Here is a 15,113-nt window from a genome sequence, read left to right as displayed (position 1 = left end):
AAGGGCTACATAATATATTGCTGATATTTTATCAGCAGATTATCAGTGTGTGCAATATTCATTTGGCAAAGCACTGCTTGGCGTCCAATAACTGTTGACTAATATATTCCAAGCCTTATGAACCTGCATTTTAAAAGCTAATGTGACGTTTACCCAGTTAGACAGATTATTACGGTAGCAGATGTTCACACTAGAAGCAAATGACATTGCTCAAAAAAGCTAAGGCCACAGAGTGATGGAGGCATGGATGAGAAAGAAAGAAAACAGGCATATATCTCTACTCATTTTACCATCATCATTATTATAGCCATAATATTTTCGCAAAATTGTTTTTCATGAAGTCCTAACTATATCTCTTTGATACCAATACACCTGGTGCAGGAAATCACAAATTCTTCACACTCCATGAAATTATTTTAATTCTCTAACAAGCAAAAATGTATCTTATAGGAAATGTATATGGCAAAACACACATGAATTAATAATAATGATAGCTTTACACATCTAGAGACTGAAATTGCTGCCCAATCTTATATCAGAATAGTCTATGCTCAGTCAGACTGGATAGAAAGTATCTGTGAAAAATACATGTTTTATTCTGCCAAATATACTTTAATGTAAGTTGTTCCATTATGCATCTGCTTGTATGTTCAGCAGCACCCGTATCCCTGCTGAAGGAAACATTCCCACAGCACACAGCATAATGATACCACCATCAAATGTTCCAGTTAGGATGAACTGGCATTTTATATAAACATTTTGTTATTTTCTATAATCTAACCTTAACATCTTCTTCCTTGTTATTATGTTCCTGACATACCTTGTATTTTTTGCAAACAGAAACAAAAAGTAATTTCTTTTTCAGCAAAGGCCTTTTTTATGCCAAGCTTCCTTTAAAAGCTGACAAGAGAAACACAATAATAGTCATTTATTAAAAGATTATCCAAACTTGGCTGTGCTTACCTGCAGATCCTCCAGACATTACATGAATCTCTTGATTCCTACTCAGACTAATCCTCTCTCAATGTGGTCTGTCAATTCCTGTGGATAAATATCTCTTTTGTTTGCAGTTTTGCCACACTCTTCATTTTGAATGATGGCTTGCAAATGTTCTGTAATAAAACAGCTGAAGTCAATTTCAGACTTCTGGGTTTGATACCGCAAGTAAAATCGATTCGAACTTTTAGAATTCCTAAATGGTATGAAAGTACAAATGCAGGCCACTCTTTTCAGATTTACAGTACCACACTTATTATTTCATTTTCACATCACAACTGTGTAGAACGGTGTTGATTTGCCACATTAAGTACAATAAAATAGAGTGAAACTTATAGCTGCAGCTCAAGTGGTAAGAATAGTGCTGTAAAACATTTTTTTTCTTAAGACGTAATGTTTATATGTCCAGAATCTCCCCTGTATTACTCCTGGCATTTTTTAAATACTGCTTATTTAAGTTGGTGAGTCTGATGAGGAGAACAGTAATTAGAGTAACATCCTTTTGGCAATCACTCCTGCCTGGAAGAGTTTGTGGCACGGCTAATTAAATTCCACTGGAGCAGTACCAACCTGTATGTATAGCCACAGTGCCAGAACATTCATTTTACAGTTTCTCTCAACCACTGATACTGTGTTACAGTGCCTATGTCATAACTCATGCAACGCCCAGGGCAAAACCAATATGTCTTAGTCTAGAGGAAAAAAAAGGAAATAGTGCATGTCATAACATCAGCCACTAAGGAAAACTAAGAGGAAGTATTTTATGAGATTCACTGGAGCAGAGTGAGTAAGTCTGTATTTACATTTTATAGAAGGCAAATATAAGAACGTTTTATAGATGAAATGTTGATACCTTTCTGATATGAATCCATTCCACATCAACAAATGCTAAACAAAACCATATTCCCCTGTCAAAGATATTTGTTGGCTGAATTTAAAAAGGATAAGCTCCATCAATCAAAGGAGGTCTGACTGGAATGTGGTGTGCATACTGAATCTAATCGTGTTTGAGCACTTTGATTTCCTCCATTAGGCTGCCTGTAGAGCATGCAGAGAAAGTGAAGAGGTGCTGTTACACTGCTTGAGTTGAACACAGTCGTTCTCAGTAGTACCACGCAGCAGCGATGAAAATACGGATGAGAGGGAGTCATAGGAAGAGAAAGACAGCTGGGATTCACAGACATATCTAGGACGAGGGTAAATGAAAGGGGTTTGTGTGAAGAAAAATAATAATAAAAAAAACAATACAGGTACACAGAGGCAAAGGATGATGATAGCAAAATTCAGAAACAATGCAGCCTTGCTCACTAAGGAATGGACAGTTTCTGTCTTCAGGCGGATTGCATGAGAGGCAACCAGACCCCAGGCGACAACACTTCCATATCTGTTGCCTCCATTGGATAATGGGTCTCGCTGATAGCAACCCCCAATCTTCTACCAATGCACACACCCCCACCCCTACTACTATCACCATGGGCCCCACGGTGTGGATGAAAGGCTTCAGCACAGTTGAGTTGAAGGGAAGTCGCCTTTGAGGCTCTGGGCTACCTGTGGCGAATTAGGCTCTATTGACCAGAGGAGACGACTCTGTGTGCTCCCTCCTGTTGTGGGCTCGAGAACCACACAAACACAAGCAGGAGAATGTGAAGTTGTACACAGATGCCTTGTGGTTTTGACTGCAAACGGCAAACAGATTTGCTTGGTTGACTTTCCCTCGCCCTCCTTGTCTTTTTGTTCCTCCTCCCCTACCTGCATCCTTTTGCTCAACACAGAAATGCTCAACCATAAAGCCTGTCACAGTGACTGAGAGACAACCTGTCCTTAGCGTCCTTTCAGCACCAGCATTTAGCTGGCTGGGAAAAATACTTGTTTCTGCGACACACTTAAACCCCTTCTGTGCTCTAACTCTCTGTTTTTATAACTCACAGCAGTAAAAGCAACAGCAATCCACAATAAATCTAACTTTTGCAACATTTTCACCTAAATTTAAGTACCTTTATGATACCTAGAATGCATCAGCAGAGCACATACAGTAAGTTAATATTCCTTCTTTTAAAACATCTGGATTGGAGTCGTTTGGCAAACCTCCAGACGATCTTCAAGAATGTGTGAGGACCTCTAAAGGTTTCCTGTTTCCAAAGTATGAAAGATAAGATCTCAGACTCCATGGGTCATGGGGTGTTGGGATTTACAACGCTGACAGAAATAAAATGAAAATGAATCCCTGTATGTAGGCATGATTTAAGATAAAGAGCTCACAGCGAGAGCCAATAAATCAGAGCGGCAACTACTGTAACCCAAGTGCATTCCTTCTGCATGTCAGCTAACAACTGTATCTTGTCTACTCCCTCATTCAACAAGGCTGCTTGTTGTGACAGAGGGTGGGGGATGATGGGTTTTACTGGTCTGTTAACAACTTGAATAAATAAATATTTTTAAAGTTATTTTTTTTAATGTTTTTGTTTGTTTGTTTCTACCTGCAATCAGCATTGGAAATGAAGAGATAGTGTTCACAAGAAGCTAAAAACTCGCATTGAAAATCCTGAAAATTAACATTAAAAATGCATAGAGCAGAATGAGGTCTGTAAAGGCCTTAAAATGTCTTTAACAGATATAATTTGAAATAAAATTCAAACCCATGTAAGATGTTTCCATTTTAGATAAAAATCAAAAGAGAGATGTATGTCACATTGTTCCCAAACTTTTGTCACTGAGATGTTCGAGAATGCGTTACAAATTAAAAGTTGCCCCCTTTTCCACTTGCGGCTGAGCACTGCAAATGAGCTGGAAGTACAGAAGGTTCCTACCCTTTTTCTGCACTACAGTGATTTGCAATAGAAACAAAGTCAGCTGTCTGGAGAAATTTCTGGTAGCAAAAAAGCAGGCAAGTCATGCCCGCAACACCTGAAGGAGAGCCAAAAACCACTCTTAACTTAACGCTGTTGTAACACTACAGCTTGTAAATATGCAACAGCTTGTCTGAGTAATTAATCAGCTTATCGCAACTTACTATGCAACAGTAATAAATATTCTGCATATCCTTGAAAATATGTTGATAGGTCAGTATTTTCCTTAAATACTGACCACATTAATACTGATGTTTTTGCTACGTATAGGTCACTGTTTAAGTTATTACAAATATTTAGATTTAATATAGAAGTCTGTGAATTAAAATAACACTATATATATATATATATATATATATATATATATATATATATATATATATATATATAAATTGCCTTCTCACCCACCGCGGGTGGTTCTGATCCTCTGAGCTCGGGTCCTCTACCAGAGGCCTGGGAGCTTGAGGGTCCTGCAGTATCTTGGCTGTGCCAAGGACTGCACATTTCTGGACTGAGATGTCTGATGTTGTTCCTGGGATCTGTTGTAGCCACTGCTCCAGTTTGGGGGTTACTGCCCCGAGGGCCCCGATGACCACAGGCACCACTGTGGTCTTCACCTTCCAGGCCCTCTCCAGTTCTTCCCTGAGGCCCTGGTATTTCTCCAGTTTCTCGTGCTCCTTTTTCCTGATGTTGCAATCGCTTGGTATCGCTACATCTACCACAACGGCTTTCCTCTGTTGTCTGTTGTTTGTCCACTACGACAATGTCTGGTTGGTTCGCTATTACCATTTTGTCTGTCTGGATCTGGAAGTCCCACAGGATCTTAGCTCTGGCGTTCTCCACCACCTTTGGGGGTGTTTCCCACTTTGATCTATATATATATATATATATATATATATATATACATACATTTGCATTTGTATTGTAAGTTTTACTTTTTTTTTAGCCTTACAGGAATAATTGTTGCATTTTTGTTTTCAATAAAAACTTGTAAAAAACTCCTACTGGTGCATCTCTATTAATAAGTTAAAAAGGCTCTGCATCGCAAAAGCTGTTTATATAGGTTCCCACCACAGCTGAAAACAGCTGCTCTATAAAGAACCTCATTAATGAGGAATAATACAAGGCGGACATATTAGATGAAAGGGCTACTATAATCCCGTTGGTGAGGTTTTCATGTCATGTTTACGATGCAACATAATCCTCTTTCCTGTGTGAAAAAGAGGCTAATGTGAATGTAGGCTATACTTCCCATTGAGATTTGCACATGCACAATGAAAGCCTGTTGGACCACTGCTTTTAACCTGTATGTGGTGTTGTTAGCTTGCATTTATGCCAAAAGCACAACAACCTCATTACCTGTATGCTACAGCTTGGTTCAGTTTAATCCAGTGAAAGCAAGAAGGAAGAACCTAAGATTAAAAAAAAAAAAAGGCCAATCCACTCAGAGCTGTTCAAGCTGATATGTTTATAAGTAGATCCTATGACGGATAGCTATTGATCTTTAAGCAATACTGCAGAGGACTTTTTTGTCTGATTCATAACATCTTGTCTTCTGCTGGGGCGTCAGACGTCTGACACCGCCAGATACATTCCCTGTACAATATTCCTTTGATAACAACAAAAGAGTTTTACTGTTTGGACTATATGCAGCAAAAACCAGGACAGGATTCTTGATTATTATATCTCCGCTGAGCTCAGCCCAAGGGGAAGCTTCAATTAGCTGTCACAGAGTGTGAGTGCATAGACTGATATTCTCCAAAGTACAGCCAATAGTCAGGACAGGCTTATTCATAACCTCTTTGTGTGATTCGATGCCCACACACAGTTTCACTTCTTTGCGGTTTTGTTATTACCGCTGGGGTTTACAGGTCTGGGATTGATGACAGAAAACAAGATTGGAATCAAAAAGACGAGTGTGGCTCATCAAGTGTTGTCAGAGAATATGCATACATGTACAGTGAGAACTTCAACGCAGAGACACCCTCACATTCGCACAATCCCCATGCTTACATGGAGACCAGATGAGACTTTACCAGGACTGAGTACTCATGTCAGAGTGACAAATGGAAAACGACAGCATGTGTGTCTGTTATATTATGTCTAATAGCTTTACTGACACTGGATGGTTGTTAATCAGCGTAATGTCTCAGGCACATTAACAGGTGCTGTTATCTTGTGACAGAGGAGGAAATCGGAAATTAACACGAGAAAAAAGTTTTAAGAAACTTTCCATCTTCTTTCTTACTACCCCTATTTTCTGTGCTCTTGCAAAATAAATTTGCAAGAGCAAAGGAAGGGAAAGCAAAGAGACGTAATAGACTGTTTAAAAGAAAATCATATTTCCTATAACAGAATGGTAATTCAGAGACACAAACACTTATGGCACATAACAGGAGGGCTAAACAAAGATTTAATCTTTGGAATATCCAATATTTGTCATGGAACATTTTGTATATATTATTGTTTTAAGCCATTTGGAACATTACAGTGAAGAAACTGATCTAAAGCTTCTGGAATATACACATGGACACTGCAGTTTCATTTAATGCTAGATGGGCTAGTCATACTAATCACCATTATATTATAAAACAACTAAAAAGACTCAATGATTGTTTTGTTTGTTCAGAATATAGGTATAAACAATATTTTTTGGAATACGCTGGCTCAAACATCTGCTCAACATAAATAATAATTGAGCACTTAAAAACACTGGGGATCAAACAAGTATTTTGAAAGCTGCTTCCATGTTGCAGTTTCTAAATGTGAAAATTAGTATGTCAAATCTTTACTTTAAAAAATGGCGATTAGAAGAGGGTCACAAAATTTTGTTCATTTTAAAAAATAAATAGATAAAAAAATAATAAAATTGCTTAAATCATTTAACAAAAATTATAGGTTAACAAAATAAAGTCTTGATCATCCTTAAAGAAGTGTAAATAACAGCATAAGTGAATAAACAAATCTCTTTCAAATATTCCCTTTCTGAATGGAGCCACATGCATCCAAGTTCATATGGAAATAGAGCCGTTACTGACTATGAAACAGTGTAATGAGTTATATAAAGATTGTGATGCATTTGATATCTACCAATAATAAGAAAAATACACACAAAATAAATTGGATTACACGTTTTTCACTCTGAATCGCATGTGTAGTTGTGAAAGGGAACAATGTGTATGATTGCTGGTGTATCAGCAGTAAATATGAAGAAAACTGAGACAAAAAAAAAAAATCACATAATTTCCCAGGAGCCGTGTCCCTGTAAAGTGTGTTCAGTTCACATCCATGTCTTAGGAAACAAAACCTAATAGCTAGATTATATTATTTAATGCTGCCTCGAACATTTCGCTCTCTGACAGTGCCAGTGCTTGGATTAATATGGACAGAGGCAAGGCAGTGCACTCCACTTATACCCACGCAACTGCAAACATATACACATTTATATGCAGCACTACAGACACAATAACACCATAGTCAAGGAAACAGACTCAGCAGCTGTCAGACAAATTTTTTTATCTCCTTCCAGTTTTCTGTAACTGTACGTGCCTCAAATTTCAAGCATTAACTCAAAGTGCAGACTACAAATGTAATGCAGTGCATGATGGAGGTTGGTCACTCAGGCACAGATGTAAATACAAGACCTCAGAATCAGGCACACATCTGAGGAGCTGGAAAATGCATAAGCATGCGTGCACACAACAGCATTGCTGTGTAGAACAAAAAACCCACACAAATCCACATATGCACAGATTAGAGAAACACAGACTCCCAGAGACACAATAATCAGACTGTGTGAAATAAATCTCCTCAAAGGCGTATGTCAGGCAGTGATGGGGGACCATTGTGATGTCTGAGTAATAATTCTTTTAATACGCCTTGTTTCACAGTCTGACTGTAATCAAACAAGAGACTGGATCCCCTTGGCTATAAGGCTCAGTGTAACCATAATCACTACCTCTCTCCCTCTCTCTGCTTTTATGTAAAGCGACGCTTTATGACGTTTTAAATCATAATCCCAGGTTTGCTAGTGCTTGAACGCTTGTATGTTGTCAGTGGGTATCATTTAACAGCACTCTCTACAGCAGTTTAACTTCAGCCATTGACGCATTTCAAGGGGAGAGATTACAAGCATCTTGAGCTTTTGATAAAACATCGTGTTTCGGGTGTGTTCGGGAAAGCAGTGTGAAATAGTCTTTCTTGTCTGGCGCTACCTATTGTCCATAATGTTTTACGCTGGAGAAGAACCAAAGATTATATTTCAGGTCATGGAGTGACCTGAAATATAATTCAGGTTAAGTACTGAAAAGCTTTCAGTTGCATGTAAGCAAGGGCTGGTATGAAGGTCTAACTTTGAGCACAAATAACTTTGTGCAAAAATAATGTACCACCATATTGACAAAACGATACAAAACAAAATCTAACTGCTTTTCCAACCAGTTTTAAAAGAGTGCAACGCTCATTAGAGTGATGGATGCCACTACTTAAGTGACCAGACTAAACATTGAATGTCAAGTGTTTTTAGCTGCCTTCTCAATACAGATGAAGTAAACTTCCTCTTTCCTTTCATTAAAAGGACTTTACATCAGAAGCAGCCAAAAAAAAAAAAAAGTGGTTTTGAAATTGTAATTGTTTAAAAATGTGGTATGAAATGACGCTGCTCATCAGCTCATGCCAGACAGCAAACTGAATGGTTACCACTATGTGGCATCAGTTTATAGTTTGTGGTAATGTCACAAATCAATTGTAACACAGACTCTGACTGAATCAAAATTAGTAAATGGAGGTTATAAAGTAAAACAGAAGTCATGATAATTGTACTTTAAGATGGAAAACAAACGTCACAGTTTACATGCTCACAAAGTTTCTTTACATTTTTTAAAATCTGGAAAAAGTATGAACCAACCAAAGTACAGCATCTTTGGTAGAAAAAGCAATGACAAAGTTGAGTCCTGTGAGCTCCTACACCATTACGCCATTAAAACAACAGGCGAAAAGTTTTAAAAGCGTCTTATTCTCTGTTATCTGTTTTGTTTTCAGTTTGAGAATTTCCACTTAGTTTTTTTTTTTTTGTCTGCTTGTTTCAAAAAGCTTGATTAATTTAAAAAAACAAAACAAAAAAAACATTTGCTGGTAATTTCTGGTAAAATTTTGTAGAAAGGTGTTAAAGACTGACCAATAATCTGAAAAAAATGAGTTAAGTAAAACTTGTCAGCATCTCAGCAAATTGAGCAGAAATTCCAAGACTTATGGGAAACTTTGTTCAATAGGACAACATTCAGCCCGAAAATGTGTTTTACGACCAAGTGTCCTGCTACTCCTACCTGTTAGCTAATTGGCTTCTAAGGCTCAACCAGCTGGTTGTTACCTGGGTTTCCTCAGCCAATCATTATTCAGAATTGGCCTATTACTAAAGTCCGTCAAGTTGGACCAACTTGACGGACCACACAGACATACCATGTCTGTGTGGAGGTCTTAAACTTTTTGCTATGTTAGCCTATTTGTTATTTTGTTTTCTGCTATAATGTTCTTGAATTGTTTCTCAGATTGGCCTTGTAGGAAACAGCTGCCATTTTTTGGGTCGTGCAGCACATTTTTTTCTGTTAAGAAGGAGTTTAGATGATTTTTTTTCTCTTGCTTGTCAGGCAGTTATTTAGATGCCTTTGTTAAATAAGGTATTAGATTAGATGCTTCATTTGATGAATTGTGCATCACACTCCTTACTTTCTCTTTCATTTTTGTTTGAACTTTTAGCAAAAAACAAAGGGAAAATGCAAATTTTGTCTTCTTGCTTTTCCTATCTGGATTTATGTTACGTTATAACTGCAAAATATTAAGAAAACATGACTATCAGTGTTATTGCTCAATATTAGAATGGCAGGATAAACAGCAATTTTCCCAAATTCACTTGAGCACTTTTTTCCATCACCACAATGCACACAGCACTCTTACAGAGTTTTAGTATCACCAGAGGTAATATTCAAAGTGAGCATAAGAAACAGTGCCAAGACAGAATCAAGCAGATTGTTACAGCGTGAAAAATTTGAATGTACGACGCCCCTAAAACATTACAGCCCACCAAATATTTCCATGTTGTACAAACTGATATTGCCTTGATGACCGTGATACATTGTACAGTCGTTTGTTAGATTATTTTCCCGAAGACAAGCTTGGGGGTGTAACAATTAGCAAACACCAAAAAATCTAGAAATAATGATTATACAAAACGACAATAAAATGTTGTCAAACATTATAATATATAGCAAAAATGACTGACTAGGTTTGTTGGCTTGTGGAGTCAATTACAAAGAATGTCATTCTGACAGTAGATTAGGTCAAGGAGTAGGAATTTGCACTCAAATTGGAAGCTACAGAAATTTTCCTCATCAGAATTACTGAGTCAAACTAAAATGCATCCCTTTAAGGAAAGGGGAAAGTAGAAAAATCACTGTCTTTCCAGTTCAGAAAAATATAAATCCTTGCAAGACATAAAGCTGCTAAAGCACTTGAAACATTATTTCTGAATGTCAAAAATATGCAGTGTGATCCCTGATCTTCAAGTGCGTGATGAGCATGTTTTTGTATTTATAGTTTCCCAGGAGGCAGAGCTCTGGATTTACTTAAATCCAGTCATTTAGAGTGAACCTCTCCTACCAGGCTTTATTTGAGTAGTCTAGCCAGGGTCTTACCCTGAATTCATGAGAAATAGAAATGTGTATGTTTTACTCGTGGCCATGTCTCATAGCAGATCATACAGACGCAAAGATCAAAGCGAGAGAGAAAAAAATAACTGTTCCTACAAATAAGTAGAAAGTAAACGAAAACTAAAATCTGATCATAGTGGCGAGACAATAGCAGAGGAAGTAGACAGGGAGAAACCATAGCATGAAAAATAAGACAGGAGGACAGGCAAACAAAAACAAAAAGGGTGATTTTCCACATCGATAACCTCTCCTTTCACACCACTGTGTGCACTTGGGCAGCTGACGGGAGCTTAGGGAGAAGGAGGAATTGTTGCTCAGGCAAACAAACAAATTGGCCATTTTTAACACGTCCTGGACCCTGGTGCTGTACAACTGGTGACTGTGTCATAGAAACAAGTCATTGCCATTTTCCTTGAGCACATAAAATGGCTGTAAAAGCTAGATGTTGAATATGATTTTACAAAACACATGAAAATGGTTCTCACCCTGTGGTGTGTAGACTAAGGCTATGAAGCCATGTGTCTCAGAATTGCCAATTATGTTTCTTGAAAGAAAAAACTGTTAAAAAACAACAACAATTGAATTAAGAAATGAATTCAATGGGCATTACTACAATGGCCCTTCTGGCCATTGTAGTAATAGTTACTTTTGGAAACTCAGCATAATGACACTGACTTACAACTAGAACTACAATTACCAGATCTTAACAAGTTTCTATGTAGATGACTCTTTCTATCAAAGACTACTGCAATCTACTGCAATCCTAAAAGTGGTTCTGATGCAGTAACAGAACCAAACGCTGATTCTGATTTATTTGGTCTCGTAATGCTTGGTTGAAGATTGGCCGTACAGGCCGTAGAAGAACTACAACAACCAAATCTTAACAACAATTTCTATGTAGATGACTCTTTCTGTCAAAAACTACTGCAATCTATGCGGAAAGTGTTTATCATGAAAGACAGTAACACATCAAACTAACTACTGCAAAACCAACAAAAGTGTTACTGTAGAAGACATCCTATTTTCGGGATAAGCATACACATGAGATTATTGCGATAGGCCTAAATGAAGCACTAAAATAACACTCGCCAAGAGAAGACTGCATGGTTGCCATGACAACAGACATTGGCGTTCATGTCAATGCAATAACAACTGTGCAAAGGTATATTCTTATCCATGTCTGCAGCTGCCATTTGTGCTTCACTCTTTGCGTCACTGACACAGTAAAACACCTTGCAGGAGACTTTAAGTGCAGTGTCAATGTTTCTGTCTGTTGTAACTGGGTCAAACCTCAGCACCTACTATTGACGTAATCAGGGTAAGTCAAGCCGTAAACAAAGAAGGTTGAGTACAAAGAAGCGGAAGACATCGTGAACAATTTCACCAAGGAGTTGAGCAGTTTTGCTGAAATGGAAGTGAGAAAGGATGAAATGGTTGAAGTGTATGAATTGGAAATACAGGCTTTGAAGCGGCAAAAAGTTTGGAACTGACATAGAATCGGAAATAAATAAAATCTGTGTACACTTATGTTTGTTGTCCCAATTTCAAACAGTGGCTGCTTTATTCCTTTAAAATTTCCATCTATCTGACTGACTTTCCTTATTGCTGCTCTAAATATTTGCATGCGCAAGTTAACCTCTATGGAAGCACCAAAAAAGACAGGAATAAATCATTGTGCAGCTTATTAGAGACCTGTGTATTCATTAGACTGTATGAGGTAAGCTCTCTAGGGTGACTGCTAATGCATACAAGTCACACACAGTTATAGCAGCTGAGCATTTTTGCATCGTAAGGCATTTTCCATACATCAAAAATGCAGGGCATCTTCTTGACCACATGGAGAGCTGTAAAGTTAATTGCCAAGTCACACCAGTGAACTGTACCCAACAATGTCCAACAAATTGGATCATTTTCATTCTTAAAATCTCCTATAGCGCAGGGTTCTTTTGAAGTTGCAGCAAAGTTTAAAAAAGTGTATGCATATGTATTGATGTTTTAACAGTCAGGATTTGTGTGTATCCTAATTGTAGCATAACTGAGCTGTTGTATATTTTGCTACAAGAAATAAAAAAATTAAAAGGTTTTGCAGCCTCTTCTGTGTCCAAGTAAAAAAAACTAGCAAAAGTTTTGTATACATTTTTGGTTAAAAACTGCTCTACTATTCTTTAATATATGTGATATCAAAATAGAATTTCTTTTCAGTATAAAAATATAATGAGTTTTCCTGGGGGTACCTCATTTAAATCAATTTAATTATGTTATTTGTAATATTCAATGTCGGATTATTTTCTTTTATGAGTTCCGATATGCAAAGAAGAAAACTTGCAGTTAAATGAGCGGATTACGGGCCTGCTGCTTCAAGCCAAGAGAGAGACTTGCTGACCCATTTAATGTCTACTTTCAGTGAAGCTGTGTTTTGGATGTGACCCCATCTATTCCTCCATAATCCTACAAGAGATGATCTTGTCTCTAGGCGGGCAAAATTATCAGAGGTGACAAGAACTCAACTGTCTGTCACACAGTGCTTAAGCATCACTTTGAGGTTTTGCTTAAATGTCAAGCCAAATCAAATGGGTCAGATGTTTGTGCACTTGAGAAATATTGGGGCAGTGTAAGTAGAAGCTGCATGGCAAATTCTGCGTCAGCTGTTTTTCTCCGAAGAATGTCCCAAAACGTTACCCTCAGTGCATTGTGCAAAATTAATTTTTCAAGATAAATCTAATTCCTGCATATATAACATATTCTACATCTTGAAAAAAAGCACACTTATTTGACTTACTAAGATCTGAGTGAGTCCTGAGATCATCTCAGCAGTTATAATTTTGAAGTAAATTACATCCATAGACAGTAATGCACACAATCTACTAAGATAAGTTCAAAAATCACAAATTAATCTTTAAAATGTTTTGGATTACATTTTAGATCATGTAGATTTTACTTCAATTTGTTTTCAAACTTATGCACTCTTTTTTACCCCAAGTTGCTCAAACACATTGTGCTTTTTGATAGCTTGTTTCAGTGCCAAGTGAGGCAGTCAAACGAGCATCAAGATATTAAAGAGAGGGCGTCCTGTGACAGCAAGAAAAAAAAAGTGCCATCATTTATGTGTCAACATCAGCCATGTGGGAGGACAAGTTTATTGACAACTTGATGATCATCCTGGACCATTCTGGCTCACTCTCATCGACTTCAGCTCAACATACATTAGTCAGCAGCAGGGCCAGACTCAGGTCTCATTTGTCAAGAAGAGAGAGCAAAGTCCTTGTTGACATTAAAATAAAAATGTGTGCCTCAAGGAGCACATATGCTGTATCAGCTAGAGTTTGCAAAGCTTCCAAGTATACTCAACAGCAAGAGAAGATGGAGTTGCCACATGACTGCAAAGTCTTAGTGAGTTTCCCCACTTTGCAGACAAATAACTGGACTATTCCAGACCATTTAAAACACATTCTACTGTCGGGAATCTGTGCCAGTTCAACAACGAAGCGATCAATTGAGCATAAAGCCTGCTTGACATAGCTCAATCCATATCAGCGAGGCTAAAAAACAAAGAATATTTCTCAACTTCTCCTGGATTACTCCACAGCCAGTAAACAATGAATTTCTTCCAAAACGTCCAACGCAATATGAATCCATTCTGAAATTTTCTTCACAAATACAACCACAAACTTTAAGCACTGCATGATTATGAAGTGGGTAGAAAAAGATTGATGTTTTCAATTTTATTTTACAAAAAATATTTGAAAAGTTTGGCAGGTACACTGAATGTATCCTGCACTCCCCAGGTCAAGATCAATGTTTCCCAGAACCGGCTTTTGCTACAATTATACCAACAAATCTGTTGGCCGTCTGTCTACAAGCTTTAAAAATCTACATGCTTGCATATTTTTATTTGCAAGATAGCTCAAGTACAGTTAGATGGGCTGGAGATTGTCTTTGAATGATAGTTTCCAGGTCTTAACCATAAACTTCTAAGTTTTATTTTTTTTTAAACTTCAGTGAGCTTTCCTTTACTATTTAGCTGACTGGATTATTATTATTCTTGACCGGATTTTAAACATCAAAGCTGCCACAATTGAAATAGTGTTTTTAGAGTGATGTGTAGCGTAGCTTTTTGTTGTCGTTTTTTTTTTTTTTGCAGAGAACATCAACAATTTTCTTTTCACTTGACAGTTATGATTACTTTGTGCTAATAACCAATACAATATAATTCAATGAAGTCTCTTTCTGTAATGTGACCAAATACATAAAAATAATATTAACACTTTCCCAAAGCACTGCAAATTGATTAGTATATGGTAAAAATGTTGGTGATGTTCAAGGTTCACTTCCAGAAACCTTGAAGCACACCATAAATTTTCTAGCATAAGTATGAAAACATTTGCTTATTCATAATCTAAAATAAGGGTAAACATTTTTACCACATTATCCTTTTAAAATTATTTAATATTATTTGTAAAATGCAACTAGTGAATTCAATTCTGTCATATTTGCTGTGGAGTAAAATAAAACATTCAAAGGCGGAATAATAACAATTCTAGCTGTGGCACTGGATTCCTGGCATATT

At 37.2% G+C, this 15,113-nt stretch overlaps 1 protein-coding gene across 40 annotated transcripts in view; it reads right to left on the bottom strand.

The window, feature by feature from the left end:
* The window catches only part of adgrl2a (adhesion G protein-coupled receptor L2a), a 101,888-nt gene that overhangs the window by 38,237 nt on the left and 48,538 nt on the right, over window positions 1-15,113 (bottom strand). The window lies entirely within an intron of this gene.

Source organism: Poeciliopsis prolifica, unplaced genomic scaffold (assembly GCF_027474105.1).
Source record: "Poeciliopsis prolifica strain line A6 unplaced genomic scaffold, Auburn_PproV2 SCAFFOLD002, whole genome shotgun sequence".
In the NCBI taxonomy this organism is placed as follows: Eukaryota; Metazoa; Chordata; class Actinopteri; order Cyprinodontiformes; family Poeciliidae; genus Poeciliopsis; species Poeciliopsis prolifica.
This window is presented reverse-complemented; position numbering and strand designations above follow the sequence as displayed.